The sequence below is a fragment of the Callospermophilus lateralis genome, chromosome 11 (genome assembly GCF_048772815.1).
Source record: "Callospermophilus lateralis isolate mCalLat2 chromosome 11, mCalLat2.hap1, whole genome shotgun sequence".
Lineage (NCBI taxonomy): Eukaryota > Metazoa > Chordata > Mammalia > Rodentia > Sciuridae > Callospermophilus > Callospermophilus lateralis.
The window spans coordinates 86,481,617-86,487,077 of record NC_135315.1 but is presented as its reverse complement, the minus strand read 5'-3'; the positions used below and the strand labels follow the sequence as shown (position 1 = coordinate 86,487,077).

The 5,461-nt window shown below is 32.0% G+C and overlaps 1 pseudogene; it reads right to left on the bottom strand.

Annotated features, from left to right (window-relative positions):
- Positions 1 to 3,893: 3,893 nt before the first annotated feature.
- Positions 3,894 to 4,442, bottom strand: LOC143410647 (large ribosomal subunit protein eL24 pseudogene; annotated as a pseudogene).
- Between the last annotated feature and the right edge of the window lie 1,019 nt (positions 4,443 to 5,461).

Below are 5,461 nucleotides of genomic sequence, written 5' to 3'. Positions count from 1 at the left end.
GGAATCAGATATTTGGGGCAAAGTTGTACTCTGATGATCCAATTACCTTTCTCCTTTAAAATTACAAAAGAAAATTTATTGAAAATTCTTACTTTAAGAGTAAAGGAAGGAGAATATGGAGAAGGAGAAGGGAGAGAAGGGGAGGAACTGGCGCCTGAAATGGAGTAAATATTTCCCATGCATGTATGATTATGTAAAAACAAACCCAAATATTATGTACAATAATACAAACAAGAAGTATATATGTAGGGGCTGAAGTTGAGACTCAGTAGTAGAGCACTTGCCTAGCATGGGTGTGGTACTGGGTTTCATTCTCAGCTCCACATAAAATAAATGAATAAATAAAGATCCATCAAAAAAATAAATAAATGCTTACTTTACCTGAACACCCAAAGTCTGTTGTCATTCATTAAATGAATTTAAATTGTCTTTGAAAAACATTTTTTTAAAGTTTTCAGTGAACAAAATCATCCTTTGGTAGTTGAGTGAAAAATCAGTAAAAATTCATTTGAAAGTTTAAATATTTTTCAAGAAGTGACAAAATAACTTTAAATTATCATAAACTTTTTTATTACAGAAAAGTCAGTAATGTGATAGAAAATATTTGTTTTTTATTGCTGTTGTCATGTTTTTTTAAATTTTTATTTTTGTTCTGTTCCTAGCAAAAAATGTAAGGCCTCTCACTATACCCCAGATATTGATGTATAAGAACATAAATTTTTATAAACCCCAAACTAATGTTTCATGTGAGTGTGTATACTCTTACAATATATTTTTTTCATGTTTTTCAATTGGAAACAATTTAGAGTAATGACACCCTATTTTGGATATGCCTCCCATAGAGATTTATTTTCCAAATGACAATTCTCTGAGAAGTAAACATGGAGAGTGAACTGAGACATCTTCTTTTAGAAAGAAATCAAGGAAGAGATGGAAAATAAGAAATAAGAAAAAAACCAATGAAATGAGGAAGGAAGAAACTAGACAAGAGAGAAAAGAAAGAAGAAATTTGACTAATGGTTTTTCTTATTTGGAAATGAAGATAGGTTAAGGCACCTTCTTCCTGAGGGAGCCAGTTTTTCTTCCAATTTCCTCTTTCCATTGTAGTCTATCTTCTCATTCTCTCACTCTCATCATATTAAATATTTAGCAGATACACATTGTCATTATGAATCAATCTGTGCTTGAAGATAATTTATTCAGAGTAATGACAGTCTACCTTAGCCATGAGGAGGTAGTTTAAGAACTGTGAAAAAAAAATCGTCGATGCCAATCATGCAGGATTTTGTCTTTCCCATTCTAGAAACCAAAATGTGAAACTCTTTCCTGTTAACCTTGTCTGAGAAATGTAAGGGAAGGTCCTGACTGGCCCTGGTCATGTCCAACCCTACTAAATATTGTTGTTAGCATAATGGAACTTGATCTGGAAAGATATGACTCACAGACCATGTTATCTGTTTCTGGTAGGTTAGTGTTAGTAAATACCGTAGCTCAAAATTGCAAGATCTACATGGGAAGTGTTAAGTTATTTTAAAAAAATGGAGAAAGATTATGGAGCTCTCAGTGTCACCAAATACCTATTAATTATCTGATCAATAGGACTGTGTTTCTCAGTAATATCACCCACAATTTATCTGCCCCTTAATGTGTATCAGCAAACCCCTTTACTTGGACTATCTTCATTTATTTAAACAAGAGGTATGTTGGGTAAGAAAAAGAAAGTAATCTCATTTTATAGGTAGCATATTGGAAGTTAGGTAGACTTAAAAAATATATCAGATAATTTTCTCATAAATATGAGTTTAGTAAAATAAGTTTAGAACATCTTTTCCTTAGTATTTAATGAATTACCACCTATGGAGCAGAGTGATAAATAATCATTCTTATTGATGTATAAGCATCTTTTTAATGTAAGGTACTAGTTTAATCACTAAGGGCTTATGTTCACTGTTCTCTAAAAAGATAATAAAAATAGAAAAAATCGATTTTTCTTGACTTTCTTATTGGAAAATATCAGCAACACTTCGCAGACAAATATACAAAAAAAAGATAAATAAAAGAAAAAGAAAGAAAGAAAGAAAGAAAAAGAAAGAATGAAAGGAAAGAAGAAAAGAAAGAAGAAAGAGTTGTTGAAAATTATTAATTTTCAGTAGAAATTTTATTGTTGAGGGCCAGTCATAGGGCTTGACATGTTTGAGGCTAGGAAAATAACCAACCCTTCTTTGATTGTTTTAATAAACAAACTTTATTTTAAGGAGAGTTGAATGAAGAAAAATGAATCACATAGTACCATGTTCCCATATGTCTTTCCTATCAGAGTTTCTACTATTTTTTTCTTTGTATATTTCTGAGAAACATTTGATGTAAGTACAAAATCAAAATATTTTGCCAATAGTGATGGTACTAAATAATTATTAATGGCAATAGATAGTTTAGTTATATATTTAAAAATTAATTTTACAGTTTTTAAAGCATTGAGAAAGAATAATGTCAATTTTCACCATGATGGCATCTTACAGAGTAGATACACCATGCCAGAAGTCCCTGTTCTTAACCTCTTTAACATCTACTCTGCCTGATTTCTTGGCAATGTTTACCTTTTTTAATGTTTGACTTTTTCAGAATGTCATAAATTTGGAATTACACATATGTGGCATTTCAGACAATATATTCTTTCTGGCAGTATGTATTAATGATGCCTCCTTGTGTTTTCATGTTTGATAGTAAATTTCATTTTATTAGTTTTTTTAGTGACCCTCCAGTGTTTGGATGTATCAAAGTGTTTACATTGATAACAGGTAAATGGCTACTGAAATCTCTCTTAGCTGCTTTCTTTTCTTGGCAATCATAAGTGAAGAAGCTGTGGATGTTTGTATGTGGATATAGCTTTCAATTCCATCGAATTAACACTGAGAAATACAATTAGTGGGCCATATTAAGTGTATATTGTGATTTTTAAGAAGCTATAAAGCTGTCTTCCAGAGTGGCTGTCCAATTTTTTTTATCTCCACACAAATGTATGAGAGTTCCTTTTGTTCCCTATCTTTGCCAGCTCTTGATATTGTCAGGAATAAAATTTTATAAATTTTTATAAGTGTGTTTAATTTGTAATTCCTTTTTTTCTCCCAAAACTTATTTATTATACCCAACAATTAGAATAATGCCTGAATTTAACATGCACCAGCAAGAAAATTAGTAATCCATTATCTTGGATAATTAGGGATGAAGAAAATGTTGACATGCACCATAATTTTACCTTGAGAAAGCTTGTTTAAGACATGGCTTATGCATTGTTGTATCCTTGCAACTCAGCACAGGTGGGCAGATAATAAAGACATCCATAGAGTACAAGCCTGTTCACAAATTATAATATTTTTCTTATCACATTACACATTTATTGATCATCAGGCTGCTGAGCAATTTTATTTAATTTGGCACAGCTTTGTCAAAAGTCCTAGCTCAACAAACTACTCTGGGAATAGGTAAAACATACTCTTATTCAGTGTCCTTGGGTTCAGAGACAGAATAATATAGCCAGAATAGAAAGGAGAATGCTATTTTCTGGGAGCAAGAGATTAATACAGCTATTAATTTTTGGCACCATCAAATCAGATAATTGATAATGGTGGGAAAAGAAGGGGGGTCCCAATGTATAAGTTAAACCCAATAAAAAACAAACGTGCCTGTCATGGATAGAGAAATGACATGAAAAGAGCATTTGAATAGTCAACTTGGAGTAAATCTAAGCAAGATTCAAGTACTTTCAGTCTGTGTAGTGTGTCCTAAACATATTGAAGTAAAGCTACTATTCAATCATACATCTTTATTGCCTTATTTTAACATTTCTCCAATTAAAAACGTTATATCTTTATTTTAAAATCTCATCTGCCAACTCATTTTCCACCAACTCAGAAAGCAGAAAACTTCTCTGGTTTCACAGCCTTTTCCTGAGGCGCTGCCTTTGTGGGACTCTTAGCAGCAGCCATTGCCATTTTTTTAAATGCCTGCTTAGATAATTTTTTTTTTTGCTTCCTTGGCAGCCTAAGAGCTTGCTTTCATTGAGACTTTTTAACTTCTGGTTTCTGATTCCTCTTGGCCATGATATCCGCAAGGGATGCACCAGTGATGGCCCTCTGAAATTTGGCTTCAACTTGGGTTCTCTTCTTTTGAATTTCTTCTGACTGGCCTTTTTTATGCTTTCTTCTGTAGAGGACAGTACAGTTTAACTGCCGAAGATTCCTCTTGGATAGAAAAGCTGACTCACATTTTGCATTAAGAAATTGGAAAACCTTTCCTTCAGTCCTTGCATAGTGACTCCTGTATATGGGGTATATCTGGTACCCACTAAAACTGCACAGCTTTAACTTTATGGCAGTGGCTGATTTGTAATTTCTTAATGACATATAATACTCAGCATCTTTTCCTATGCTTTCCAAATACATAGTTTGTTTTTTCTGAGGAATATATTTATTTCTTTCATTCAATTTTAAAACAATTGCATTAGGGTAATACTGAAATACAATTAAGTATACATATATACTTCATACATTGTCATGTTTGCACATACCTATTTATCAGTGTAACAATGACCACAATCAAGTTTTTAACATTGATAGTTTATGCAGATGGTTCTTGGTGCCCTGTTGTATTTCTACCTCTTGTTTCCTCCTCCAAGGGGCGGGGGGCAAAATAAAACAAAAACAAAAAACAAAACAAAACAAACAAACAAACATAAAAACCTGACTGATTTTGTATTGTGATACATGTACAGTAAATTGGAAATCACACAAATTGTCAAAGTCTTAATATGCATAGATAGTGATCTTGGAACAATTAGTCACCCCTCAAACTTAGTTTACTCATCTGTAAGATCAGAAGTCTTCCAATCAGGACTCATGATGCTGGAAAAATAAGGAAAAAGTGAATAATGAATCAAGAACACTGCCTGACATAGAGAAGGCTCTTGATTTCTGGTATTCAGTGTTACCATCCATGCTTTAGTTTGGTGATGCAGAGTACATGTGGGTGACTATAAATCCATAGTTTCTTTCTTTTTATTTTATTTTATTTGTTATTTTTAGATATGCATAATGATAGAATATATTTTGCCATATATTACATATCTAGAATATAACTCATTGTATTTAGGATTCTACTTTTGTGGTTCTACATAATGAGGTTATTCTGGTCATGTGTTCAAATACAAGGATATGAAAGTTATGTTCAATTCCATAGTTTGTTTCTGCCACCTCTAGCTATAATTGTATAGACTTCAGTGTTTTAAAGATTTTTTTCCTTATTGGTGTTATTGAGGTTGAATTCTCATAAAAGAGCCCATCAAAAATAAGTTAAGTAGTGACATTTATACTTTTGTGGTATAATTACCACAATTACTTTGATTTAAACATTTTAATTACTGAGAATAAATTATATAATCAGTGAATCAACCACTCACTTAAAT